Source organism: Gymnodraco acuticeps, unplaced genomic scaffold (assembly GCF_902827175.1).
Source record: "Gymnodraco acuticeps unplaced genomic scaffold, fGymAcu1.1, whole genome shotgun sequence".
Lineage (NCBI taxonomy): Eukaryota > Metazoa > Chordata > Actinopteri > Perciformes > Bathydraconidae > Gymnodraco > Gymnodraco acuticeps.
In genome coordinates this window covers 1,659,480-1,681,655 of record NW_022992053.1, presented here as the reverse complement: position 1 = coordinate 1,681,655, position 22,176 = coordinate 1,659,480, and the positions used below count along the sequence as shown (strand labels likewise).

At 41.5% G+C, this 22,176-nt stretch overlaps 1 pseudogene; it reads left to right on the top strand.

Annotated features, from left to right (window-relative positions):
• LOC117536972 overlaps positions 1 to 22,176 on the top strand; it is a 51,265-nt pseudogene that overhangs the window by 16,161 nt on the left and 12,928 nt on the right.

Below are 22,176 nucleotides of genomic sequence, written 5' to 3'. Positions count from 1 at the left end.
TTGACTTTTTTTTTTATCATGGCGGAAATGAAAGACTGTACCTGGCAGCCCTGCACTACAATGAAAACGCTGAGCGTGCACAAGCCAACATCCACTGGAAACCCTCTGTATAAACTGCAGTTCCCAAAGGCCAGGAAGGGAGAATGCAGAGCAAAGCCAGTAAAGACTGACCCCACATTCCGTAAGTGTTTAAAATATTTATTATACAACTATTTACAAATATAAAATAAAAAAATTAGAAAGAACTTTCAGTTTTTTACATGCATATACTAATCTAAACCACATTTTTTGTTGTGCTTTTTTTTAACATTGCACAGGCTACGTGGCCAACTTGATGGACCTCATCTTCGACCAAGTCTTTGTGGACCCTGCACCATTATGAGCGACCTGACAGGGAGGAGGTCATCGCCGGGTATGCTACACGGTTCAATTTGGCTGCTGTCTGAACCCAACATCGACATTTTGCGGATCAGGAAACTCCTGCCTCCCTGAGGACAACGCAGGCCGGAATCACCACTCTGATCCTGCGTCCAAGGAAGCCCCAGCACCAGCTCACAAAGCTTCTGTAGGCTAGATACCTGTGACGCCTGAAATCATTAAAAAATATATTTAGTACAAGTACATTTAGTTTTTTTTTATGGGTTCAAAGAACCGTTGATTTTGACAATAAAGTTCCGAGTTGATATCAAATGTGTCGTGATTATTCATGTTTGGATGGGTAAAGAATATTCTGATTTCAAAAGCATAAGGTTGTGTGTGGACTTTTGTTGTCGTACACATGGGTGTGTTATGCCATTGCTGTGTAGTATATAATAGTACATGTACAATGACAGAATGAAAGATTGCATAAAGCCATATACACCAGTATTTATTTCCATGAACAATATTGGCATTCGTTTTACAATTTCAGTCAAAACAAACAAACCACTCACTGCTCTATTTGCCTCAACTGTAGTCCACCATGTTCAGCTCTGTAAATATTCAATGCATTCTGCAGGGAGAACACATTCAGGCACACAGGCTCCAATCCAGGATGGTCCACCACAGGTTACAGAGTCCTCAAGTTCCTGCATCCGTCTAGACACCTAGTGTGATAAACATATTGAATGACATGTGAAAAATGTATTCTCTAAACAGACAACTTAGTGAAGCTATCAAAAATGTTACCTGTGGTATCTCCATGCAGCACATTCTCCGTTCAGAAGGCATCGCGGCGCAATTTGCACATGTACACCTGTAGAAAGAAGTCAATAACTGAGCTTTTAAAAACACATGAAACTACACACATTGCTGACAACTGAGGTGTTGTTGGAGTTATACTTTTTATCACCCTAAGTTATTGAACTTTCCAACGGTTGTTGCACGATGTTGGAAGAAAAGGACTGTAAACTATTAATAAACGCAATGAGGCCATTGTATATATGCTGAAAATATGAATGTCTCCCTTTATAAATATATATATGTATCGCTGTTTTTGCGTTACTAGCTCTAAGTTACAAACTGCACACATTGCATTCTTGCTAATTAGGCAAAATATGAACGGAATAAGTAGCACGCATCGTAACAGAGTAAAATAAATAGGGACAACAGCTTGTCAACTAACCATTCAGAAACGTCCTGCTGCAACCGAGATGTTTGCACCTCCACCAAAACCTCCGCTGCTTCAGGGTCAGTCTCTGGATCAAATTGATAATATGCTTGAACACATGCATTGCACTGAGATGGCATGTTTATTCCACACTCGTAATCACAGCAAGCATGGTAACGTGACTCTCGCCGGGTCATGCCCCGCTCTTCTGCAGGGGGGCGTGGTCAGCTGCTGCTCAGAATTTTCAAAGACAGGCTTGGAATAGAGCGAAAATTAGCTAAACGAGGCATGGCTAAAAAATGATCTGTTTGGTATTTTGAAAAATAAAATGTATAAATATACCTTATATAGGTATGGTCATACACTATATCATTTAAATATAGCATGATAGGTCTCCTTTAAGCTGGAAGATCTTTCAAATGTTGTTCACAGCAGCAGATTGACGAGGTACAGTTGCTAGCTCTGTTGCTGTGACAACATCAAATGAAGCATTATCCCAGAATAAATCAGCATATACTTCTGCCAGGGGATGCCACCCCTCAAATTCTCCAGCCACCCTCTTGCCACCCCATGAATATTTTTTCTAGATCCGCCCCTGATGACAGCTGATATTTGTATGATCTTAATAAGAAATAACCCCCGGCTCCTAAATAATGTAATACAGATACATTCACATCACTGCAATGTGCCTTTTTTCCACAGTAAAACTGAAAAATCCTCACAATATCCACAGAGACAGCACACTATGTGAAGCAGCGATGACAAGAGAATAGACGTAATAATTCCACATGGATTACTATGACAGGGCATCTGAAAATAGACCAATAGTGGTTGTTGTGTCTCACTGTGATTTGGAAATTGTTCAGGTAATGCTGATAAAGTTAATAAAACAATGTCATTATATCTGGTTTTGTTTTGAAGATTTCTTCAGAAATAAGTGAACGGCTGTGTCTTTAGATAAGTTGTTTGGGCACTGTGCTGTGTTACTGTGTTTACACTGGTTCTGAGATAAAAAACTGAATATGATTTGATTGCTTACACGATGGAGGCTGCCAACAAAAGTATCCAGTATTTAAAATATGGCCACAGACATTTAAAATGTTAAAAAAACCGCAGTAGAAGCCTTGAATGTAAAAGTTATGTCAAATTCGAACTGGTACAGAATTCTGAAAATGACTCATTGCATTTTACGCCACGTTAGGGATGGAAATGGCAAAACCAGTTTGGTCCAGACTGAAATATCTTAACAGCTATTCAACGGACTGCCAAAAAAGAAACATTTCTCGTAATGCGTCTCGTCTCAAAGTTGTTGTGGCACCATGCTGTTTCAAGGGTACTGGTTCTATGTCTGACATCAAGAAGGACATTTATGAGGACGTCTAAGATAAATGGGAGCAGAAAAGGGGGCGTTTCAACCGTCTAACACGTGCGGTTTGAGGTCCATGATGTGACTCTGAAGACCCAGAGTCTACATGAAGGTCAAAGCTGTCACCGTTGCCCCCTGAAGCAGGGATGCCTGTCTGCTCTCTGACAGGGTGGCCCGACCCGTAGTCTGCCTGCATCGAGCAAAATCCCCAGATACTCCACCTGCTGGTGAGGTATGGGACTGCTCTTCTTCCAATTGACCGCAAATCCCAACTTGGTTAGGTGTAGGATCAATTGGGCTGTGTGGAACATTCCCTGGACCTGGCCATGACTATGAGGTTGTTGAGATAAAATAAAACCCTCATGGTTGCGAAGCGGCTGAAGCGCTGTGGCCACACATTTGCTGAACATGCGTGGGGATAGGGAATATCATTGATGAGAGTAGTACCCATAGAGTCCAGTAGAAGGTGGAGCCTGTGTGAGATAGAACACTACACAGGCTGTTTGAACTTTGCACTGAGGTGTCTGCTTTCATGACGGAGCACTTGGTGTTTTTCAGGATGCAGGCTGGGTTGCACGGCTGGCATATCTTGCCGATGTCTTCTCCAAGCTTAATGACCTTAACCTCTCATTTCAAGGCAAGGACTCAAATATCCTTAACATGTAAGACAGAGTGAATGGATTCAAAAATCAAATAAAAGTCAACTTATGGGAGACGAATTGCGACAAGCTGTTTCCCACTGCTTGATGGCTATCTTGCCACTACTGAGAAAAAAAGCTTATGGTGAGAATTGTGCACACCAAGCGGAAAACTCTGGGGAAGAGCCGGGACGCCAATACGGAAGTGCCACACACTGCAGTTCATCTAGTGGCCAGTAGGAGCAGTCTGCAGAAGGGAGTAATTTCCATAGACCCCCATGTTAAAATGCCCAATTTTACAGCAGAAATAAACATGTTTACATCGTGGTTAAAAAAACCATATTCTCTGTATAGTTAGATCCCCCCTTCATGAATATGGATAGGGGGGGTGAATTGTTTCTCAACTCAAACTTAAACTTTGTTTAATTAATATTAAGCCTTAAAGTTATGCATATATTAGGGCGTGGTCACATTGAGTGACAGCTCTGTCAAGTGACTGCTGCTGTTAGCTTCTTGTCTCTCTGCTACCTGTTCCGTGAAGCTAGCTACTGGGACTCTGCCTGGTCAGTTCATCCAGGAAACACAACTTGAAGCCGGCCGTGGTTGTTTGTTCTTCATGCTTATATATCGGACTGTTGTGACTCGCTCTGCGGTTAAAACAGACGGTGCATGAATGCGGTTTTGCGGTAAGTGAAATTCGAGTACTTTATTTATGTGTTAATGATTTTAGTCAGCTACGTAATGAATGTTAAGGCTTGGGTTAGCGTGTAAGTGAGTGGTAGCTACATCTGTGCTAACGATGCTAATAGTAGCCTCCAAGTTAAAATCATAGACTGTATATATAAAGGTTACAACGAAATAGACAAGTGTTAAGTGGGATAATACTGTAGAACAAATGGCTTATGTTTGAGGTTGATAGAATAAGGTTACATCCTTGTAACTTAGAGAGATATTTCATAATGTTGGTAGGAACTGTATGCATAGCTAAGATTAATTCGAGCTATGCTCAAGTATGTAGACAAGCTAATGTCGAAGTAGTGTATGTGAAATCAACCTCACAATAAGATGTGTGTATATTACAATTATTAATGTCATATTTCAAGATGATTAGTTAGATATTACAATATGGTTGGTTGAGCTGGAGTTCATTATTGAGCTTACACGTTAACGTCACAGTCATCTGAAGAACGAACCCAAACCTTGTTGTTTTTATTAATTGCATTACCAAATGGGTATCAAATAAACAGTAAGCATTGGTAACACAACTTCCAAAGTTACAGTAAAATAAAAAGGACCCTGACTCGGACAATACACAATCCAACATGTTCAACAGAAGAGAATCAGTTGTATTGTTTGTACACTTGGTACTTTACATATATATCTGTTTGTTTAAAGTGTCCAGGTGATGCAGACAGGCTGGACCAGAGAGTGAGAGACAGAACTGGACTCCTCACAGCAGTGAACTTCAGCACAGGTACAAAGACTCATTTCTTACTGTACAAAGAATCAAGAAAGATATTGGTTTAAATAAATGACGTATTGACTTTAATACACTGATATACATTCACTCTTAAAACTACTGGGTTAAAAACAACCCAATCTGGGTTGTTTCCCAACCCAGCGCTGGTTAAATATTGGACAGAACACACGCTGGGTTAATTTAACCCAGCAAATTGGGTTGGTTATATTACCCAACAAATTGGGTTGGTTATATATATAACCCAACAAATTGGGTTGTTTATTTAACCCAATGAAGGGTTCACATTGACTACACTGCTGGGTTTAGTTGTTAATGTATAATTATGAATTATTACTAATTATAATGGGTTGTTTTCCCTTTTATAATTGATATTTTATTGGCATAACTGATAGTCATGAATTTAACAAAATTATCACAATCACAATTGTGTGATTGTTGGCATTTACTCACCTCTGATCCTTCGGTTGTTTTCTTGATCAAATATATTCTCACACCAATGTAACAATAATTATTTATTCAAATTAAAATCACAGAATCAAAACACATCAAAAAATTAAATTCCCAGTTCCTCACACAAGGGTTATTGATACTAGGAGATGTGGAACAAGAGGGAGAGGAGAGAGAAAGGAAGAGATGGGTGGGGGGGATGCAGGCCAGTCTAGTTACAAGCATGTATTTGCATTTTCAGGAACTTCACTGCTGGGGAAACAGTTCCCTCGAGTTCATAAACAACATCCTGGAATAATTGCCAAGTAGGCAAACACTGATTTGTATAGTTTATGTCAAAGACATAAAAACTCTTGAAACAGGTATCCACAGCTGCGAGAGCCGTCTCAGTCTCAATAGCCTTGCCTGAGAGCACAGCATCCCATCCTGAAGCAGTAGCACGAACGGGCACGACCTGGACAATTTGGCTTGCTCCAAATACTCCACCATGTTAGTTCCGACCTATGATGAGAAAGAAAAGAAAAAAGATAAGTATTTCTACCGGTGCAGAGAAATTGTCATCAGCTGAAGCTCTTTCAACCCTCTCCCACCCCATCAGCTGATTTAAGAAAGAAGCCCTAAATTCAATGGCGTGGTCTTAAACAATTTATTCTGGGTACGTGGCCAGTCTACTTATGTGTGGTCTGTGGTTTATACATCCCACGTCGATATGGAGTAACAATTTACACCGAGTTACAACTTGTAATAATAGTGCTTCATGAAATGAGTATTCTGACAAACGACCCCGGTGATCTCTCAATGTGCTATACACTATTTTCTTATGTCACTGATATGACAGGGTTCCATAGGTTTGAAGTGATGCATACGTGTGCCAACTTCCTGGTATATAAAAGTAGCGAAATCCTCTGAGACAACATTGATGCAGCAATTGAGGCAGTTTCACAGAAAAACTAAATTAATGGAATAACAGCTCTAAAGCCAGAGCAGAATTCTGCACTGAGATTTAAGATGCAGCATTACAGGCTGCGTAACAAATATGACGCCATAGAGAATACTTTGTTTGTCTGTCAGATTACAAATACCACTCTAAACCAGAGGCAAATCTGGGACAGACATTGCATTACCTGGTATGACTATCCTGCTGGGCACAGTGTCTTGTTCCCTCTGTGGCCTGGGCCCTCACGAGCTCCTCCTCAACTGCTTCCTGATATTACAGAGTCTTTCTTCTAGGAACCCGGTTGCTGGGTGGTGGGATCGCCCCTTGGCATACCATGTTCCCTGACAAGATATTAGAATAATCCCCATATAAGCCCATGAGCCTAAAATGTCTACTTGACCCTGTGCATATACATTCAATTTAAAAAAAGAATCAATCTTTTTTTAGATAGTATTTAGTTTTACTTCACAAAAAGTACTCACAAAACCACTGCCACTGTCATCGTTTAAGCAGGGGAATGCATGAATCAAGGCGGAAGCCAGGGCAGTTTTCATCACCGCGGTAGGTCTGAAAATGGCCAACATGTACAGATACAATCATTAGACAATAAAACAGTTGTCATACTGTAAAAACACTCTAAATGTCAACAAGACAAGTAACAGTATTTGAGAACATTGTGGTCTTAGGCCAGGAGCCCATCTCCTGTGTATGTTGCGTCAGACAGCTTGATGTACACGTATAATCTTAGGACATAGGTCTAACGCCAATATGCCACAGGGACTTACCCCTAATCCTACCCTTGATACTGAAAGCCAAGCAGGGAGGCATCGGTTACCATTTTGAACAGTATTTGGTATGACTTGGCCAGGGATCGAAGTCATGACCTTTCAAAGTCAGGGCGGACACTAATCTAAAAAAGAAATCCTCCTTCTGTAAAATTGTACTCACGTTTCTCCACATTTTTCAATGAGGTGAGACAACAAAATCCGCACCATGGCCTTTCTTTCCTTTCCTGTGATCAGTTGGTCTGTGTCCAGGCTCTCCACTATAGACCTGCCCTCAGACACGGCAGAAAGAACGCATGTAGTTAAATGTTCTACCGCAGCCAATTTCACAACACTGGAAATAGTTTGCAGCATAATTAACATGATGTACCGCACGTAAATGGATAAAAAGACTTCTCACATCCCCAGGAATTCGAGTTTTACATCTAAAGCAAACATATCCCATGACTCATCTGAATTCTGAACTAAAAGGGCAAGCAGTGAAGGGTAACGTCTGTCAGTCCGTCCGTCTGAATTTAGAACATGGTGAATGTGTATGCATAACTTACAAATTCATTATGTTTGTTAATGAATTTTAGCCTCTCGCCTATTCTGGGGATCAAGGTGGTGATGGTGTGAAGATCCAGGTACCCAAAGCTTTCTTCATCAATAGCCTCATCTGAAAGACAGAACACAAAATATTACTACAGTGACCATCCATATAAACCACAAGCTCTATAAAGGTCTAGGACTAAAACTGTAACTCATGAATAAATATTAGGGTCTGGGTGCCATATAATGGATAATAAATTAATCCTACAGTATTAGCAGTGTTTCCCCTTGGATGGAGTCATAGCAGCGGTGCTAAGGCACGCGGGCCCAGCATAATGTGAGCGCGGAGCTCACTGGAATGTTTTAGTGTGTGCACGTGTGAAGTGCGCCCCGCCAATTTGTTTCTATGTGTCTGCCAGCACAAGAAAGGCTCTTGAGGCCTTTTCCAGGACCGGTTCTAGCCAATTTGCTGCCCTAGGCGAGATTTTATAAAGAATAGATGAAAAATCTCTACAAAAGACAAATACACTACAAAAACAGAAACGTATTGACATAGTTAATATACGTCAAAATGGCTTCAATCGGCCCTGCCTAGTACATACAGTAGCAATGTCTCAAGATTTAGCAAAAATATACCTTTATTGAACATACAGTAACACAAATACTACAAATCCACATAGCAAACAATCAAAAATGAAAAAGGGTCGCCACTTATTATTATTTTAATAAAAAAATATTTTATTAAAAAAAATATTATTTATTTTTTTGGGTACCTGGCTGGCGCCCCCTAGCAGCGGCGCGCATATTTCAGCAGCGGCGCTGCCCCGCCACTATTTGTATATAGGGGAAACACTGAATTTAGACAAGGAATATTAAAGCCCACATCCTTTCAGTAAGTAGTGCAGCTGAACACCAGCCATGCACCTGATTTGTGTGGGAACACTCAGAGCTCACAGCTCTTCATATCTGTTCAGAAACTAGACAAAAGTTAAACAAATACAAACCACAGACTGCCTGTGTCATGGCGAATAAAGTCACTGGTTTATTTATGTCTGTATAGGCCGTTGTTGTGAGTGTGGACGGTTGGAGCATATATAACGTTAGCTTAGCCAAGCTCCGTTTAGAAAACACGCATTTTAAAAGGGTTTTTCGCCTGCCGTCTGTCTGCAGACTTGTCAAAGCATTAATTCATGGTTTTTACTAACCGGTATCAGTATGTTGTTACTTCGGCATCATTTTGAAACGTGTATTACAATTAAATCACGGTCAAAGATGTTCATTTTGTTGTAGTTGTAGCCCCCTTACCAGCGATTACCGCGCCAAAAGTGAGCCGGGCCTAATAAGGCCTAACCAAACCGAGCGAGGCCTGCAGTGGAAACGCGCCAATAATAATGACAGGGACTGAACCATAACACAGTACCCATAAAATGAAGGCATGGAGATGACTTATAAATTAGCTTACCTCTGAACCTTTCTATCAGCCCTGGAAGCTGCCACTCAATCAACTTTGAAGTCACAAAATCGTCCATAGATTGTTCGTATCAACCTGAAACATCAACACAGACAGAGTCTATTAAGAAAAAAACATACAATAACATGAAATAAGATTCAGTAGTCCAAACGTCTTTTCACTGTTTTAACATAACGGTTAGGCCTAACGTTAACGTTACCAAAGTTTTAGTCGGCGGTTAAACGGGTGCCGTGGAAAGCCTGGTGAGCTAGCTAGGTGAGGCCTGCTAGCATGCAGAGGCTAGCTGATTCACTACCGCGCTTTCCCCTCAATAACACTCACTTGTGTGATATTGCATTAAAAGCGAAATTGACGAGATAACTAACGTTGTCCTCCTAGCTACAATACATGACACATTTCTCGGGTCATTTTGAGTAACAACAACATAGTGTGTTTGCTACATAGCTAGCCAGCTAACGTGTTAGCTTGCTACTTTGATGCAATGTACACAATAGTGCTCCACGAACTTACATCTTAACAACAATATGACGCTTTATATAATAATATCAAGTCAACTACATGGTAAAACAATGTATATGTAATGTATGTAACAAACCTTGCTTTGAGTCTCCTCTCTTCACTTACTGGGACCGTCTGACCAAAACTTAACTGTCGTGTTGGAGCGGGAGAGTAGTGGGAGGTGCTTGGTTTCGCGGGTTGTGCACGTCAACCCAATGTGTTGGGTATTCCAAAACAACCCAACACAACCTCATAGAAATTGCAACCCAACAGCTAATAACTCTATACCCAACAGAAATAACCTAGCGAATTGGGTTCTCAGAATACCCATTTCCATCAAAATAACCCAATTAAATTAACCAACAGGCTCAACCCAGTGGTTGGGTTGACAAAACAACCCAACATTTTTAAGAGTGTTCCATTAAACAATACTAAATAGTAGATCACCTACACATCAGTGAAGTTGAGGGGTTTTTCCATGCAAAAAGTGACATTTACATATTTAGCAATATGACTGTCAGCTTTCTAATTTAATGTATTGAAGGCAAAGATATTTAACACATAGTGAGAACTGCTACTATTTATCTCTCAATATTGTCTGTAAAAAACGTGGTAACAGTGATTCTTTCAGTGAGACAACAGAGCAAGCTTCTACAGTTGCACTACGTTTTGATAACAGTTAAATATTATTTTGATAATAAAATATATTTCAATGTTGATGAACTTCATACTGTTCATTCATAATCGGATTGTCTTTGTAGCTCTGTTGAAATAAAAATAAAACATTACAATTACAAAATAATTATATCAACAGCCCCTAAACACACAAACACACCGCTTTCATAAATAACACACTTGTTCTGCAATAATATGTTTTATGTTTCCTGTCATTTTTGTTAGGAAAGGACATGCCTGAAAGACACGACATTTTTTCCTTCTCTGAGGGTCAAGAAGAACATCCAAGAGGAACATTAAAAGCTGATGTTATGAGATGTTAAGACCAGTACAGGACATTCACTAAGAAACTACTTTTATTGTGAAAACACAGTCAGCTGATCGAATGAACCTATTTCCACATCTACACTCCATCAGCTGATTATTTCTATTTGCCTGGCTTTATGAGCTTCACATCACTTGTGCCTTGTACCGCAGAGTTTGCAACGTCACAAATAAATGGGGCCAATCTTCAGTCAGATGTGAATGTGTAATCTAACATTTTCAGTAAGAATAATGGACAAAAGGAGTGCAAATACAAATACAATTTATTGAAATGTGAACCAAAAGCACATATGGGCAGAAGGTGTAAACCTATTAAATGTATAAGTAAACACATTTAGTCAAATAAAGTGACCGACTAGGCCTGTGCAGTTGGTATCAGCTGTGCCCAGCATGGGCTCCTCCATCAGGCCTGGTCCTCCTCGCAGAGGAAAGACCCTCAGTCCTCTCCAAACCAACAGACAGGACGTCCATCACACGGAGGTTTCTCCCTGAAGTCTCTGCAGCTCTCTGGACACCATGCTGTCTCAATCCGTCCACACTGAATTAGGGCTGTGCATCTTCACTGGTCTCACGATTCGATTCGATTACGATTATCCTGTCAACGATTCGATTCAATTCGATATCCCGATGCATCCCGATGCATCACGATTCATACCAATGCGTTGCATCCTCAATTTTCTATATTACTGCACATGGCTTATTTTTCATCAATGCATACATGCAGTAAATACATATGAACTCTCTTTTTATTATTTAGAAAGTGCTTCAGAAATCAATAACATAAATGTCTTGACATTCATTTATAAACCAAAATAAATGAATTGTAGGTCTAGCCTCCCTATATCTGTGTGTGAAGTTGTTCCATCCTCAAAAACAAAAAAATAATGCTTTTGCAGTCTAGCTTCAGCTTCTAGCAACGGTCTTCTGTTAAAAAAGGACTCTGAATGTCCTGAATGTGGCATCACACACAGGACTTGAGTCTGAACCATAGGTCTGAACACAGCAGACAACAGGAGTATTTACAACAGCATATACAAACAAAAATAGTGCATGTGGGTGCACACTTACATTCTCTGTCTTACTGTTGCATACATCCCATGAATGTATGAGATTAAATTAGCTTCATTATATCTCAGTGATTAAGTGAATAATAAAGTTTCTATCGGGTCACAATCAGCCTGTCACTCATTATTTTCAGGGAGGGGGCGGGGCTTGTATTAGCAGAGAGGAGACGGTGATCGCGGGAGCTTTTTTCCTCCTGCCTTCACAAACTTTACACACGTATATATCGTCTGAAAATTGCTAGAGGACATTCATACTTTGCAATCCAAGACTTAATTAAATCCACCAAAAACCTGACATGATTGTAACGCGATTATTTTTGAAAAACATAAATCCCTGTGCCGCAGCGACACGGAGTGATTCAGAGCGGGTCCTTCTGCTGTTGGTTCTGGACTGGTGGTGTTGTGTTGGTGGATAAAGCATTTATCTCTCAATTTTGCTCTCAAAGTGCACCAGATTGATGCTTTTAACTTCAATATTTTTAAAAAAATCTTCCCGGGGGAGCATGCGAGGTGAGGACCCCCCTAGAGGATGTTAGGTCCACGGTGTTTACATGCTTATTTATACAATATGTGTGCTTATGCTAACATCATAATACAAAAGTTGGTTCCGTGTTGTGTGAAGTGAGAATGCGCTAGAGTGAGGGGGGCCCCCAAGCCAAAGCTCGCTTAGGGCCCCCAAAAGTCTAGGGTCGGCCCTGCTTTAGACAATAAGAAACTGTTGACTGTTGAGTTGCTCAGTTTTTTTAGATTGTCAATACTATTACTGTATAACTAATATCTCAGGTTAAGAGGCACATTCAAATAAAGATTGGTCTTTAAATACATTTTGTCTTTTGAATTGTTTGTCTAAAGTCAAGGATCTAGAACTGGTACTTAGTTGTAATGATACAGTATGGTTATTATGCTGTTTGGAGGAGGCCTCACAGGTAAGAGTACTAACTAGCTACCATCACATTACCTTAGCTTGACTTAAATGTATTAAACGTAATTTAATTTAATTTGTAAAAATACAAATTATTATTAATACAAATAAAATAAAAGAAGCCTCCCGTGAGTTACTACAAGCTGTAAAGTAGATTTGAAAAACGTTTTATAGAATAAAAGCTCACTGCTGGACGTTGTAGAAATGCGTGTGTGCACCACGACAAAGGAGCCTCATTCACTTTACATTGGCGTTGTTTGCGTGGTGCAGACACGTAAATTTAGCAAAGTTCGTGACTGCACCACCAGTGCTTGAATTGGAATGAAAAAGGTGCCAGTACTCTAAAATCAGCAACTTTTTCAAGTCAATTTTATATATACAGCCCACAAACAAGAATTTGGCTACTATAATGCTGGTGGGTTTGTCTCTTTACTACTGTATATTTTAGAAAGGTTCACTGTACTTAACATTTTTTATGATAGGCAGCGGATATGGCTAAAGCTCAGTAAGGTCAATATTAACTGAAAATATAGCAATCAAAGTCTAGATCTTCTGCTGAAGACACATGAAGCAGAGACCTTTCAGGTGAGAGCCCCTCTGGTGGTGTTCAACATTAATGACAAGGAAACAAAGCTCTGGTCAGAAGCATTTTTTATAAAAAGCTTTAACAAAATTAAGTATTTCTGTACATTTTGAATGCAATCTAACTTTCCAACTCAGAAAACGAAAAACGAAAAAGTGCCAAAAGTCTTCTCACATGGCTGAGCTGCTTTGCAATATACTTCACCACTGAAGAATACAAATATGTATAAAGTAAACTATGATGCAATCTAACTTTCCAACTCAGAAAAATGATAAAGAGCATGAACAAAGAACATGTAAAAACAAATGCAAAATTTGCACAATCTAAAATGAGAAACTGTAACTGCAAGTAACAAAGTCTGAGCCATGGTAAAGAGTTACATTGAACACCAAGCTGATCAGATAACTCCCTGGTTGGTCTGAAGTCCTTCTATCTCCAGGATCTGTACAAATCGGCACATTATGCCAAAAGTCTTCTCACTGGGTGAGCTGCTTTGCAATATACTTCACATTGTTAGAAAAGGCTCCAGAAGGCCTTGGGGACATCAGTATCAGGGGCTGGAGCTGGACAGGCTCTTTCATCAGCACTTCTCCTTCCCTTTGCCAGCCAGGACCTCACATACTGTTCCGGATTGAACTGTCCTAGTGATGGTCCATTACATTTAATGAAAACCAGGCTGGACAGTCGGCTGACAGAGAGAGCATTCCTTTTTGCAGTAAGGATATCGTTCATGCAGCTGAATGCCCGCTCACACTCACTAGTGGAGACAGCGATGGTTCGGACTGCTTTCAGTAGAGGCTCCATGGCAGCAGGTGTACGGGATGCCCTGGTTTCCTTGTATTCGCGAAAGCCCTGAACAGTCTCTCTTCTGTCCACTTTCAGCACTTCGCACAAACGTAGCACCTCTACGTCCCCATACTGTACGTCTAACTCCTCTTCAGGCCAACTTCCAGGATGGATAACTTTCATGTCCTGGATTAACTGATTGTCCCGGGCCTCCCGGCCATGTAATGGGATTTCTCTTGTGCTGACATGAGAGGAGGTTGTGGAAGTCATTCTGTGTCTCAGATTCTCTACCATACTGCGGAAAAACTGACCTGCATGAATCTGTACAAGCCTGCCATTCTCACGCAGGGCAACACCCTTGAAGGACTTCTCAGCTAGAGCTGTATGAACTGTAGTCATGTGTGGGCCAGGCATGGTGACCATGGATTCAAAAACTCGTATTTCTCGAGTTAAGAGCCTATCTGCTGTAGGCAGTGTCATCTCTCTTTTTTGGAGTTGCCGAGAGAGGTCGCTGAGCTCTGTGAGCGCATCGTACATCAGTCCCAGATTGCTGACAAACGTTGCAGATGTGAGCACATCATCCAGGCCCTTGTACTTTGCTCTGTCTCTGGAATCCCTGCTCGTGTCGTTTGCAGCATTTGTGAAGTGATCATGAAGCACTCGGTAGTTTTCCCAGACTGCTCTGACGCTCCTTTCACTTGAAGCCACCCAGCGGATGGACAAAACACGCCCTATCACCAGGAGACGCTGTCCGACTTCTTGCGCACACTGCGCTAACTGCCTCTGATTTTTGGGGGAGGCATGGAACAAGGAATAGAGTTTGTCAAAAAAGATCTGGAAATGATTGAGCCCTGAGACCTCCTTGACCACATCCCCAACTGCCAGCTCTAGACGATGATTGGAGCAGTGCCACACAAACAGGCTTGGGAATTTACTACACAACTGGGTAGCAACGCCTGTTCTCTTCCCTAGCATGACTGAAGCCCCATCACATGCAAAAGAAACGAAACACTGACCTAAAAAGTCCTCGTTAAAATCTCTTCCAAGACACTCCATTAACGCCTTTGTGATGTCATCAGCCGTTGTTCCATCCAACTCGATCAGCTGCCAAAAAAACGTTTCGGGCTCAGCATCAGCTAATGCTGAGCGTAGACACACAACAAGCACCGTTTTACCACTAATAGTGGTAGATTCATCGACCAAAACACAGAGTTTTCTTTGGTTTTCTGTAATGTCTTTTGCCATTTTTTTCTTCAGCTCATGAGCTATGTGGTCGATGATTTCGCCACGGGTTTTATTGGAGTGCAAAACCATGCCCACGTTCAGCCCATTCAGTTTCTGTACATTCAAATCAATTGGCATGTCTGTGAATGGCCGGCTATGTTTGCCAATTTTATATGCCGTTCGAAAAACTCTGATAGTGGTGTCTAATTCAGATGTATGCATAGACTGCACTTGATGTTGAATAGTTTCACGTGAAGCAGATGTAAGGATGTCAGCAGCTTTTACATGGGCTTGTGATTCTTTATGTTCTTTGATTTTTTTTCTCAGGCTAGCTTGTTGTTTGCCCTTGTCAACACCGAAATGAGACACTGCACACTCACCCCATTCAGGTGACAGTTTCAGTCCTTGTCCAGTGTGTATTCCCAAAGATTTGACATCTCTGCATATCCGACATCCTAGCTTCTTATCTTTAAGAAGGAGCCATGCATTGGTCTTGCAAAAATATTGCACCTGGTCCGTTGTCCAGCAGTCAGGTGCATCGCTTTGCCCGGTGTTGGTGGTGGCAGTTGCGCCAGCAGCAGCTAACGTTAGAGGCTCTGGAGGAGGCGGCGGAGCTAGTGCTAATGCTAATGCACTAGAACTTGGAGCAGGAGGATCAACCAAAGAAAGCTCCCCATCAGACACAATTTCCAACACAGGCACAGCATTTTCTGTATTTGAAGTTTCTTCCGGCGACAACAACTGTCTTTTTGCACTTTTATTAATCCATGCTAACATTTTAGAAATGCTAATTTGTGACGTGACTTGCTTTCCTTCTCTCGGGGGCGTGCCTGGTCTGTTCTATCACTCTACATAGCCACCCACTGGGTGGGAGTTGCACTGCATAAACACAACACACGTGCATCTAGGTATGTAAATTGTAAAGCATTAAAACATGGTTTTACTAACAGTTTTCAGTATGTTGTTACTTCGGCATTATTATTATTATTATTATTTTGAAACGTGTATTACTATTAAATCACGGTCAAATAGGTTAATTTTGACATAGTCGTTTCCACCACAGTATTTACATGGAGAAGATAAGCCCCGCCCCCTCTCCAGCACGTTCTGTTTGAATGACAGGAGTAAACAGCTGACAGCCGCTGTGAAACTCCAGCGGTTAGAGCGATGAGAATGTCCGTTCGGCACCTCATGACGCATCTACTGAGTACCGGGCGGCTGTATATATATATATATGGATGTATAATAAGAACGGTGGGAGAGTGTTGAGTACTGGCACGGTGCATGAGTACCGGAGTACCGCCAGCATGCCGGTACTGAGCAAGAAGTGCCGGTACTCCATGGGTCAGAACCAGAAGTGCCGGTACTGCGTACCGGTGAGTACCGGCCCAATTCCAGCACTGTAGCACCACGCAATGCGGGGTTAAGGAGTCGTGGTGGAGTCACGCATTCTGGTGAGATCAGGTTGGTCACTTTCAGTGTTGGGCAAGTTACTTCCAAAATGTAATATATTACATATGACTTATTACTGTCTTTTGAAAGTAATAAGTTACATTACAATATTACCGTCTCTGATAGTTAATGAGTTACACTACTTTTTAGTTACTTTTTAGTTACTTTCACCAAAATAACCGCAAAAGAATGGCTAGGTATTTTAAATGCTAAAATGTAGTTTAGTGCAGCTCATTCTACATCCAGTGAAGGGCGATGTGGTATAGCATAACAACTGTGTAGGCCCTTAAGGCTACTAACCAGTGGCGTAGCCAGGAATTATTGTGTGGGTGGGCCTGGAGAAATGTAGGTGGGCCAGGGGGAGACATATTAAGCGTGGGGTCTGAGCTGAAACTTCATTAATGATTTTAATGATTTTTTAATGCACTAATAGAACATAAGCATAAATTAGCAGTGAAAACAAAAAACATAGGCACGGCGGCCTCAGAATGTGAGTAAAACTGACATCCACATAGGGATGGGTATCGTTAAGGCTTTAACGGTACTACTACTTTTATCGATAGCGCTTATGCTTATGCTCCAGGTTCAGTACCAACCACATCATAAAGTACGCGGACGATACAACAGTGGTGGGACTCATCAGGGACAACAACAAACAGGCCTACAGGGAGGAGGTGAAACATCTGACAGACTGGTGTAACACCAACAACCTGATCCTGAATGTCGATAAAACAAAAGAGATCATTGTCGACTTCAGGAACAAAAAGCACTGTCAACGGCACAGCAGTGAAGACTACAGACAGCACCAAGTTCCTGGGGGTGCATATCACAAGCAGTCTGACCTGGTCCACTCACACGACATCACTATTTAAGAAGGCACAGCAGCGCCTACACTTCCTGCGCAGGTTGAGAAGAGCACAGCTCCCCCCTCCCATCCTCACCACGTTCTACAGAGGAACCATAGAGAGCGTGCTGACATCTCCATCTGGTCGAGAGACTGCAACGCCAAAGACTGGAAGTCTCTGCAGAGAGTGGTCAGGACAGCAGAGAAGATCATCTGAGTTTCTCTCCCTCCCATCAGAGACACCGCTCAGAAACGCTGCCTGACAAAAGCCCAGAACATGTTTAAAGACCCCACTCATCCTCACCATGCTCTGTTCTCCCTGCTGCACTCCGGCAAGAGGTTCCGCAGCATTAAGAGCAGAACAGCCAGATTCTGCAATAGCTTTTTCCTCCAAGCCATCAGACTGCTGAACAGCAAGTAGACCAGTAACACAAAGATTACATTACGCTGTGTAAAGAGCACATATTTGTTATATAGTATGTCTATTTTATTTATATGTATAGTAAGTCTTTATATTTTAAACGCACACTTTATCTTTAATTTTATCAGCACCACGTCACTATTATTTATTTATATGTACAATTTTAGCAAGTTTTTATATTGTCCTGTTCCTGTAAGCCAGTACAACGAAATTTCGTTTTAATAGTACACTCTGTGTCTTGTTGAAATGACAATAAAGTAGGCTATGTCTTATCGATCCGGTCCTTTAACATTACCTTTATCGGTTCTTTTGGAGAAGAAAAATAAGGTAAACTAACTAAACAAATTGTGAACAAAACTAACATTGCTTTTTATTTAAATTAAATAAATAATATTTCACATCAAAAGAAACAACAATGTTTTAACAAATCCTATATCCAATAATGTGATGACAGAATTGTAAACAGAATAGCTGAAACTTTAACTAAATAAATAACTCAGTTTCCTCTAATCATTAACCCATGTTTGTATAATGTAGTTAACTCCGTGTGTTGCTGCTAGCATACATAACACCTGACGTGGAAACGTTACTCGTGGATGGGGCTACAGTGCTACTAGAAAGACAGTCGAACCCGGTGCATTCCTCCGTCTGAATGTGGAGCACTTTTGCTAAATGTTTAGACACATTGCTCGTGTTACCGCCCTTACATGCTAAACTCTTATTGCACTTTTGGTAACGAGTATTGTCCACATCGACACGGCTATAGTTTAACACACCTCGGAGCGCGTTCTCTCCGCCATCTCCTCCGTGTGTGTGTGTTGCTGCATGGAGCAGCTGCGTGTGTGTAAACTGCCCCGCCCCCTCGCACACAGACGGGGGAGATATCTCTTAAACGGAGTTGGCGACACTTAAACTGCAATGTAATGTTTGTTTAGCAATAATACATACAACATATATCGGGGGCACATGTTGTTTATCCTTGACAGTCGCACAGTGGGCACACACTGAGTGTTTTCATATTCAGCAAATGTGTACACGCTAAACTGCAGACCTCAAGAAGAAATAATACTTTCATTCACTCACGGCAAAAGTTACTTTACTTAGCCTACTATAAAAACTCACGGTAAAAAAATGCACTCCCTATTCCATTGTCATGAAGGTGGAATCTAACTATATCCAGAATAAGTTTTATTGGATCCAGGCTAGAAACATATTTATTTCTGCTGTAAAGTTGGGCATTTTAACATGGGGGTCTATGGGAATTGCTCCTTTTTGCATCCATCCCCTGTCGGCCACTAGATGAACTGCAGTTTGTGGCACTTCCTTCTGGGCTTCCCGGCTCTGCACTATGAAGCGCTGATTGGCTGTGGGTGGGCCAGACGTGCATGTGGGTGGGCCCACCCACAGCTATGCCGCTGCTACTAACAACTTGCATTACACGGCTTAGTTGAATACTCGATTCTGATTGTAACTTCTTAACATGTGACACGTTGTTAATACAGCAGTACAGACCACTGTCAAGGACTATAATGAAGGTTGCTAAGGAGGATCAAGAAAGAGAAAGGAAAAGAGGTTAAAAGACGGAGCGCTGGACGTCAGATAGATCACCAGAAGAAGGCAGAGAGGAAGTAAACACTAACAGGACATGGAATGGGCTCTGTAGTGTGTTTAGTATATGGCCGTGTACAGGCCCGGCTCCAGAACAAAATGACTTGGGGTGCCTCTGAGGTTACAGGGGGCGCAGCAGTAGTAGGTTTACATGAACAATAGTGGCCGGCAACAGCAATGAAAAATAGCATTGATGGTCCCAATGAACAGATTATGGCCTTTGTTATGTTTTGAAACCAAGCAAGTGAGAACATTTCAAGCGAGTTAAAAGTGCAATCCTGAAATATCTCATATAGTCCAAAGTGGACTATGGCAAAGAAAAGCACAACAGCTTCAAAGCTGTACTGATAAAACAAATGAGAACATATTGTAAATCAAGGCAAATATGATTTGAACCAGCTCATGGTTTGAAATGGCAAACATTGAAAAGCAAAAGTATTATTAAAACCATGTACTAAACATCACCTTGGTCCCATCATATACTCTGGGAAGAGAATATTTACTGTGCTTGAAAACTGGTATCACATCATCATGTGAGGTTGACTTTGTGACCTGGAGAACATTTCAGCTGCAACATTAGCTTGTTGATAAGCTTGGGATATGAGATCTTTGTGTAGCCATTCGTGGTGAAGGCATCTGTGCTATTGTATGCATTATTTTTGACCCAACATTTCTACAGGCATGGCAGAATATGGCACTATTTTCACATGAATATTCCATTGTCTATTTTTATACCACGAGCTGCAAGATGACGGCCTAACCCCACTGTACAGGCGGGGTACTTGTTTAGATATACCTGGGCAGGCTCTGTTTTGCCGTGGTATCCTGGCACCTGCGGGCCGCAGAGGGGCGCCGTAGTTTCGGGCGACGAAGACTGCTGCTCCGGGGGCGAGTCAGGCACAGGAGGGTCACGTGATGTCCCCATCTGACCCGTTGCTACGGTCTGCAGTAGATGCAGTGTTGCTGGCGTTTAGTGATGGTTGCTTTAACCATGTTCGTATAAATGATTATCCACAGGTGTGTGTCACTGCTGTGGAAGCACTTTGGAAATGATGCACGCGCAGCGGAGCCGGTCACGCGCACCTGACACAATTTGTTGTTTGTATTTTTCGCTCCGTTCTCTTTTTTGAATAGAGGGTGCATAACATTCAACTGCCCCGAAGATCCCGACGCGAAGCCTGAAGGGTAAACACCAGGTTTACTAATCTACCCGCACAATGTGTCTGGTCACTGGCGGCACATATCAGACCCGGGCCGGGGGGCGGGGCCACATGACCGGGCCCTTTAAACCCAATAAAGCTTGACAAAAATATCGGGAGTCCGGGGTGGTAATCTGACGCTCGTGCGTAAAAAGTCGCTCAGTCAGTAAGATTACAATTTAAAACAATGTTTGAAAGAAAAGTAACTAAAGAAAAAGGTGTAATATTTAAAGGGATAGTGGAAATCCGCGAATTTTGGGTTTAACTTGTGTATTTTTATTAAAAAGAAGCATATTAAACAATTTTTTTTTATTTCATCCGCCTAGTTTCATTTTATTTTCAATTTTACTGCGCCCTCTCAATGAAACGAAATACTTCGGGAATCGTCGGGAATCTTCGGGTGATGACGAGAGCTCAGGAAGACGGGCACAAACAATAGCGGACATTCAATAGCATTTGCATGTGAATAGCCGACCTTTATTATGGTGAATAGATGTGTTTTGTATGGCTGTAGTGCGACAGAAAAATTCTACGTGACACAACGACATTGGATTAACCTTGAGATGCGTTTTTATTCCGTTGAACACAACTTTTGATCACAAATCAAAAAAGGTAAGACGTAATTATTGTAATATTTTTGGAACCGGATGTTGTTTACTTTCTCTTTTCTGGCTGATAGCTCCAGGAATTCGAGGTCTTACAGTGATGACATTACATGTGTGGAATCTGTGGAGTCTCAGCTTTAAATCGCATATCTTGTTTGTGCAGTTAAGATAGTAATAAGGGCATTTCTACCGTGTGTTGTGTGTAAAAAAGCGTTAGCATTAGTTAGCATTGTTTCGCTCAATGCTAATTCAAAGGCTTGGTATTACTCTTGTGTTTTTTCTAGCTAACAATTGTTCTTATTGTCAGTTAGCGGAGTTTCTTACCTTTAAAAGGGTATGAAACATTAATAGTTTCATAAATGTTAAGAAGCCCTGAGACATGTGAGAGAAAAAAAACGGTGGGAGGGGTCCACTGGGGGGACCTTCGGCCTTAACTGGTTAACAATGATTAATATTTGTAAAGGCTACAGGTGATCTTAAGATGCGTGAGCTATGCTTAGGGACCTACCAGTCAAGATTATTTGTGCGTAGGGGTGCATCATCTGGCGCCTGGTCCTGGTCATCCTCGCCATTGCCCATGCCGTGAACCATCACCTCGGGCTCGGGCTCGAACAAATAAGGACGTAATGGTCCATCTTCTGGCTCAATATTGTCACCATCGTCGCTTACTGAACCGGATTCAGATTCAGTTCCTAAAACGACATTTTCGTAGGAAAGCCGAGAGGATG